This window comes from Triticum urartu, chromosome 5 (genome assembly GCF_003073215.2).
Source record: "Triticum urartu cultivar G1812 chromosome 5, Tu2.1, whole genome shotgun sequence".
Lineage (NCBI taxonomy): Eukaryota > Viridiplantae > Streptophyta > Magnoliopsida > Poales > Poaceae > Triticum > Triticum urartu.
The window spans coordinates 464,829,880-464,838,247 of record NC_053026.1 but is presented as its reverse complement, the minus strand read 5'-3'; the positions used below and the strand labels follow the sequence as shown (position 1 = coordinate 464,838,247).

Below are 8,368 nucleotides of genomic sequence, written 5' to 3'. Positions count from 1 at the left end.
AACGTGCAAGGTTCCGCCAACCCTTCGTCAAGCCCGCGCCCCCTCCGCCTCGTCTCCTCCCTGCTCCCTCCTCTCCCACGTCATTACCCTCGAGCCCGCGCCCCCTCCACCTCGTCTCCTCTCCAACGTCGCCGCCCTTGATGCGCCGTGAGCCCAGCAGAAGCCCACTCCTAACCCTATTCGCTCGATTGAAGACCAGGGCAACGGATTGGATCGAGGGCGCCCGCATGGCCTAGCCACCGCTGCCGCCTGGATTGGCTAGCCGCGGCGTGGAGTCACCCTGGCCGCCGCCTCGAGTCACCTCAGTCGCCGCCGCGAGTCAGCTCCACCGTTGCCGCCACTAATCTCGTCCAGACAAGGTAACTTCCTCCGAGCCCCTGCTCTCCCTGATCCTCCTGCCCTGCTTGATGTGTGTTGTGTGTGTTTAGCCATCCGCCTCCCTTCCGATCTTCAGATCTCCATATTTGGTGAATGCGGTATTTTGGTTTCGTTGGATTACTATTTGTATTCGGGGATTAGCTACGAATTGATGTTTTTAGTTCAAGTGTGGATGCTCGGCAATAGTGATTTATAATGATTAACTCGGTCTATTTCTGGAGAAAATTCCTAGGAATTTGATTGACTGAGGCATCACTATCTGGCGCTGGATTATACATTTTTGCAGCACTACCAATGTTGTTTTTGTTTGGCAGGAACGAATGTTCTAGGGTTGGAGCAGAGGGGGTTGAGCAGCAGTTGAGCTTAGGTGAGTGTTCAGGTTCTATAATTGACACCCCAAGAAAAGTGTGATGCCGTTATGCAATTTCTTTTCATAGAATGTTGTTATCTTTATCTTGGTGAATGTAGAGAGCTAATGTTCAGTCCATTGTCTTAGGCATGAATTTACAGATTCAAGATTTTCTTACACATGGGGCTTATTCTCGTAATGTTTCTAGGTATTTCTCATTATTAAGAGCATTTACATTGCTTTACAGAGTATACATCAAGCACAGTTGAAGTACATATCAAATAGTTGTATTCCATAGTTGTTTGATTCACATGATAAAGATTCTACAAATAGTTCCCATGCCATAATAAGTTTCTCTTATATTTATATGTTTACACCACTGCTTTTCTTCCAATTTTATTGGAGGCTCATATCAGGTCGCTTTGGAGGCTGATATCAGGTGGCTACTCATGTCTGGCTTGGTGGCTTGGTGGCTTGGTGCCTATATTTTGGATGTTCCATTAATCTTGGCTGCTTTTCTCATCCGTTTTGGGCTTTAATCTTGGGTAAATGAACTAATCTTTTCCTTGTCTGTAAACTGTCTGCTGACATGCTTATGCTCTAAAAAGTTCCTCTACTTTCATTCTGCTTGTTGTCAGATCTAGAAGGTTGCAGCTTCTTTGTTCTCCTACTCAAGATTTGCTCATTGTTCAGTTCAAGCCATGTTCTTCAGGTATCTTCCTTTACATTTTCTTTACGCGATGGTTAGTTGATCTAGCCAAGGGCTTCTCTATTGTTCTTGGTTTATTGGAATATGTTTTGCTTGGCTAACAAAATAGTAAGCACGTGTGTGAGATTACTTGTCGGTAAATCTAACATAAGATTCTACCTTTAATTCCAGTCTATTTTTAACTCTCACAAGCTCTTTTTGCTGTTATGCGTTGCTGGAAGTTTGGACTTGCAAAGAGAACAATTGAAAACTTGACCACTACAATTATATTTACCGACTATAATGGTAACTGGGGGATAAGCATCCTAAGACATTTGTACCAAACATGATTTGAAAATCCTTGGGCGTGCCTATATGTTCTCTCTATTTTAGAGTATGATGCTCTCAACAATTTGAAGAATCAACATGTAAATCAATTTATAAGTATAAAACCTTGTGAGCTGGATCTCCATTTTCAATTGTCGGCTTTTCTTAAACATTCATACTTTTGAAAGCTTCTATAAAACTATCCATGGATCACTCGGCAGCCCTGAGCAAGTGCATGGATAGCCCTATACTCCAATAAGATATTATAAGAACGCAACTAAAAGGAAAATAACATCTCTCCAGAAACAGAATTTTCCTCAAATCATTTCTCGAGATGCCCATGTAACCTATGTTGCGCTTATGACTGAATCGTCTTTTCTTCAAGACTAGCATGGTATCAGCCTTTGGCATCTTTAATCTTCAATGTAGAAGATCAAATTTGATTGTATCAAACACAAATGAACACAATAAAAAAGTTGATGGTAAAATTGTTCAGTGTCTGCCATATTATATGTGTTATAAGTGATAGTAGAAACTAATAATGAATTCTATCTACATTCAATGAACTATGGAGAACATGTGCTTGGGAGGGGATTTGGAAAGAACAGTTACGACGAGTGCTTGTTTTACTTAATAATTTTCAAGCCCTTGTTCATAGCTCTGTGTAGTGTGTACACACTAACCAAAGGAGGATCACATTTTGTTATTCTTTTTTAAAATAATTATGAGTGAGTTGCATTCTGTTGGTTCACTAATCTCACCTTACTGATTATTTCCATATACAGAAATAAACCCTTTTGGTCATTGTAGATGTGTACTGTTGTAACAATGCATGTTAGCTACAGATGTTATCTAATTCTTTTTATAAATCTTGACTGAATCGAGATATCTTCTCTAGGAAAATCATTTTTTCTTCACTTCCAAGGCCAGCGTCACTCAACTTTGCTTGGAGCATGCTTATTTGTTTCGACATTGCCTTTGCTTAATATTTTCTCTTGATTTCCTATGTTGATATCGACTGATCTGTTGTGTTGGCAATTTCTCGCCACTGGCCCATTATAACTGTTATTGGTCATGCACCTGGTGCAGTTCTAATTTGGGATTGTGCTTGCTGAATGCCCTCATTTTTTTACTACCTTCCGTTGGTGTATATGCAAGCTGTAGAGGTTTGTTGTTCAATCTGGTTATAACTTTATTCTCCTATTTTCTTACTCATTGCCACATTGTCTTAGTTATTAGAAATGTAAATAGGCCATGTGAAAGTAAGCTAAAGTAGCTTTTTTGGGAGATTTTTTGTGACACTGTTTTTTGTACAACAGAACCATTTTTCTGCTAAGTAAATAACATTCCGTGTCCAGCATCTGATGGTTTGCTACCTATATTACTGGCTTGCATGCTTTGAGAAGATGATTTTAGCATGTTTGTCATTCATATATCTGTCCATCTGCGATGGAAAAAATGTTAATTGTTCTTGCCTCTGAAGGAAATATGCCCTAGAGGCAATAATAAAGTTGTTATTTATATTTCCTTATATAATGATAAATGTTTATTATTCATGCTAGAATTGTATTAATCGAAAACTTAGTGCATGTGTGAATACATAGACAAACAGAGTGTCATTATTATGCCTTTACTTGACTAGCTCGTTGAATAAAAATGGTTATGTTTCCTAGACATGAGTTGTCATTTGATTAAAAGGATCACATCATTAGGAGAATGATGTGATTGACTTGACCCATTACGTTAGCTTAACATTTGATCGTTTAGTATGTTGCTATTGATTTTTTCATGACTTATACATGTTCCTATGACTATGAGATTATGCAACTCCTGTTTACCGGAGGAATACTTTGTGTGCTACCAAACGTCGCAGCGTAACTCAGTGATTATAAAGGTGCTCTCACTAGTAGAAAAAGGGTCAAACGTGAAGCACATTAGTGCCGGTTTGTATTTGAGCCGGCACTAATGTATACATTAGTGCCGGTTCCAACGGCTAGCCGGGCCGCTTTCATTAGTACCGGTTCGTGGCGAACCTTTAGCACCGGTTCGTGCCACGAACCGGTACTAATGAGAGTGGTGGCAGGATGTTGTCAGACTGGGGCCCCTCCAGCCCCTTTAGTACCGGTTCTTGGCACGAACCGATACTAAAGGTCGTCCTATATAAACCCTTCGTCCACCCGAGCTCGCTCTGTTCTTCCCTTTCTCCTCTCCTCTCTCTGTTCTTCCGCTCTTCCTCTTGAACTCATCACACATTTTGCCCAAAATTTGTCAAGATTTGAAGGCCCCCATCCATTCAAATGATCACAAAGGTTAGCAACTTTGTCCTTTCATCTCTCATTGCTAGATTAGCTCTTGCAATGCTTTATATAGTGATTAATTTGTGAGTTTAGTAATTTGGGAGGATATATATATATATGTGCTACTATTTGATTTATATGCAATTTGAGGTCAAAAATAACACTTAGTTTGCATATGTAGGTGTGGTTTACTTAGTGCCTTCTAAATCTCCGTCGTAACCACCGTCGGTCTGGTGGCATGCCTGGTAGTTCTTCGGGGAATACGTCTGGAAATTCACACACTACTGGAACCTTGTTTAGCTCAGAAACGTCCACCTTATTCAATCTCGGTTGCCGGGGTATTTTTCTTTCTTTGGCTGACACTCTTATTGTCTTCCCGTGGTGGTGTGTGAGAATTACGGTCCGGTTGAAACAGTCAATAAAACCTTTGTTGGTGGTTAACCAGTCCATCCCTAGGATGACATCCAGTCCTTTATTTTCCAGTACGATAAGATTGGCGTGAAACTTCAATCCTTCAAACTCAATAACCACATGCTGACAGTAATTCTGAGTGACTTGCTGAATCCCAGGGGACTTGATGATCATGGATTTCTCCAAAGGAAGCATCGAAAAATTATTTTGCAAAGCAAAACTTTTCGAAATGAAAGAGTGAGAAGCTCCAGAATCAAACAAAACCATTGCAGGTATTGTGTTGACAGGAAACGTACCGAGTACGATATCCGGAGCATTTTGTGCCTCCTCTTTGGTTACGTGGTTCAGATGACCCTTCCTGTGGTTGTTGTTGGGGTTGAAATTATTTCGCTTGGGTGCTGAATTATTGCCACCGTTGTTCGGCTTTGGGGTCGAGTTCCTTGGCTTGGGGCACTGCTTGGCATAGTGCCCTTCCTCTCCACAAGCGTAGCAAGTAACGCCTGGGCGATATGTGAACTCCTTGTCCCTTGCATGGAAATTCTTGGTTGGGCGTGAGACATTTGTCGTAGGTTTGTGTGTCCCACCTTTCTAAAAATCTGTCTTGCTTCAGTGGTTGCGCGCAAGAGTAGTCTGGTCTCTTTTTCGCTTGCGGAAATCCTCCAAGCTACGTCTCTCATTTTCCAGAGTAATGGCTTTGTCCACTAGTGTCTTAAAATCTGGAAAAGTGTGCACGACCAGTTGGCATTTAAGCGCGGGCGCCAGACCGTCAAGGAATTTCTCCATCTTCTTGCATTCAGTCATACGTTCTTCATTGGCATAGTGAGACAATAGAGTAAATTGACCGTTATAATCTGACACTGTCATGTTCCTTTGTTTGAGGTCATCGAACTCTCTCTTCTTGATTTTCATAATACTCTTAGGAATGTGTGCACCACGGAAACCTTCCTTGAAATCATCCCAGGTTATATCACTTTTGTTGGGGTGCATGTGCAGAAAATCCTCCCACCATGATGCAGCTGCTCCTGTGAGATAGTGCGGGGCATATAGTACCTTCTCGGGGTCCGAACATTTTGCAATAATTAATTTTCTCTCCATATCTCGAAGCCAATCCTCGGCTTCAAGAGGCTTGTCAGTATGAGAAAATGTTTGGGGACGTGTCTTCTGTAGCTCAGATAACTTGGAATGCTGCTGATACTGTCCATGGTGATTTCCCATGTTGATGACTTGGTTCATCATTTCTCGATGTTGTTGCTGACTCTGCTCATAAAGGCGACACATTTGGGAAAATGCTGTTTCACTGTCCTGTTGACTCGACTGTCCTTGAGTGAAATTGTTGCCCGGTTGAGTGCCATAATTTTCCTCTGGTGTAGTTGGCATGGAGCGAGTCCAAGGACGAGACATTTTTCACTTTGGGGATATATTTTGTAAAACCCATAAGAAAAACGAAAAGGGTCGCAAAAACAATTCCATAAATGCACAAAGCTGGCAAATAAATTAAATAACCAAGCTCACTCAAGAAAAACAAATCGATTTGCGCACGGAGAAGGACTACTCATTACATATCTTACACGCGGACGGTAATTATACAATACATCACTCAGGATATGCGCACATAATCCTGACATGTTATTTAGGCTAGTGCACTTCTCCCAGTTCCTACATGATGCGCAAACAAGCTACTCCTCACAACCTATGTACATATAAACATATCTTACAAAGCGGTACATCGCATGACGGCTAAGCGTACTCAGTCGGAGATGTTGATGATCTCCTTTGCCCTGCCGAGGGTGAGGCGTAGCGAGGCTGGGGACTCGACTTCCTCCTCGCTAATAGGCTCCATACGTGTAGTGCTGCGCCGAGTGGATGGAGCGGGTGCCAGGGGCGGAACAACACGAATAGGAGTGGGCGCGAAGGGTGGTGCAGTGCGCGCTGGAGTGGGCGCAATGACTTGGTTGAACTCTTCGGTGGTAGGCAGGCGGCGAGTAGGTGCATAAGATGCTGAGGACGAGACAAAAGTCAGTGGCGGTGCGGTGGGCAGGAGCTCCCTCCTGTTGGCGGCACAGCCATGGACTGAGTCCATGCGGGCAGCCACGAAGTCGTCCACCAGGTTGTCGAAGGCTGCCTCCAGGGCCCGGAGATACTCAATAAGCATTTCAAAAGCCTCGTCTCGTTCTCCTCTGGGGCAGGAGAATGCGTAGTGACAGGTGTAAGGCACATGGCATGGAAGATAACGGTAACGACGAGCCTTCATCACGGGAAGGACATCCCTGAGACGAGCTATCGCCTCGCGGGCTGCCGTCTGCATAGCATGCCTCTTCGTAGGCATGGCTCTTCCCAAGAACCGGAAGCGGCGTAACTCACCACGCCCTCCCTTGAACTGCACCACGGCCTGGTGCATGGTCAGACTGTCGTTGACTTTGTGCTGGCAGAGTATGAAGACTGGGCGCACAGATGGCCCCATCGCGACCTGAACGATGAAGGAGAGAAGCTTGACGAACCCATCGGGCACGTTGGCGAAGGTCTGAGACTCGCAGCTGTTGTCGGCCATCTATAAAAGTAGGCAAAAATTCTGAATGGTCAGATCATAACTTTATGCTGTCTGTCAGAAAATGACTACAATTGCAAAAATATGATTAGCTCTATTATGCTAATAACCGATTAGCGATCGCACCTAGTGGCTTCCTATAGTCAGCCTGGCTCTGATACCAAGCTTGTCACGACCGGTTTTCCAATAAAAATGTTTATTGAGAAACCAATCTTTTGAGTCAAGTATGAGAAAAATCCTCCTTACTGGTAGACAAATTCTTGATACAATAAGCCAGTAGCATAAAATATATTACAGGGTAGAGCTACGGTTGCTCAACCAAATTATTACAAGCACGCCAATAATTATACATAATGGCGGATATGACACAGTGGTGTGGAGGCATACTACTGACTCGAGGATAGGGTGGTGGTGGAAAATCACAGCGGGGAGTGAGATACATGACTCTAAAACTGGCATCTCATCGAGCGTCGAGGTGAGGCTCGATGAATTTATATGGTAGTGGAAGCGGATATAATACAGTGACCAAATCCAGGGTCGCACGAGACTGACTGGGATTCCTCTAGGCGTCGGACTCGCTATCAAATTCTTCATCCATGAGATCGCCTTCGTCAGCATCTGGCCAAATCAACAAGCCAGATGAGTACTTTGAAAGTACTCGCAAGACAGTTCGGACGTAAGATATAACAAATGCATGCATGGATGCGTCATGATTAATTTACCAATGCACATTCAAAATTTAGCAAGCAAGGTAAGTAAAAAGGGAATCGGCGGTAGTCCGCCTGAAAACCCAACAAAAATAAATAATAGGAAACCGATCGGGTGTCTGAAGCGACGGCTCGAAGGGTGAACAAATAAATAAAGATCATGCCGCAGTCGGGCGTCTAAGCGACACCATGTAAAGGGCTTAAACTGAAAATAAAAGACATGCGTGCCACAGTCGGACGTCGGGGCGACATCACAGAAAGGGCTTATATTGAAAGTAAATAACAGTACTGCCGCAGTCGGACGTCTGAGCGACATCGCAGAAAGGGCTTTTATTGAAAATAATAACAATGCCACAGTCGGACATCTGAGCGACATCGCAGAAAGGGCTTTTATTGAAAGTAAATAATAACAATGCCACAGTCGGACGTCTGAGCGACATCGCAGAAAGGGCTTTTATTGAAAGTAAATAATAACAATGCCACAGTCGGACGTCTGAGCGACATCGCAGAAAGGGCTTTTATTGAAAATAATAACAATGCCACAGTCGGACATCTGAGCGACATCGCAGAAAGGGCTTTTATTGAAAGTAAATAATAACAATGCCACAGTCGGACGTCTGAGCGACATCGCAGAAAGGGCTTTTATTGAAAGTAAATAATAACAAT

The 8,368-nt window shown here is 43.2% G+C and overlaps 1 long non-coding RNA gene across 4 annotated transcripts; it reads left to right on the top strand.

The window, feature by feature from the left end:
• On the top strand, window positions 1–2,943 carry LOC125509877. Of its 4 annotated transcripts, none has more exons than XR_007284303.1 (6): window positions 2–359; window positions 693–745; window positions 875–935; window positions 1,144–1,272; window positions 1,366–1,439; window positions 2,832–2,943. It is a non-coding gene; the product is annotated as an uncharacterized LOC125509877 (long non-coding RNA). The 4 variants fall into 4 exon arrangements; XR_007284301.1 differs by having other exon boundaries at window positions 2,641–2,943; XR_007284302.1 differs by having other exon boundaries at window positions 1–359; window positions 1,133–1,272; window positions 1,366–2,943.
• Window positions 2,944–8,368: the final 5,425 nt, after the last annotated feature.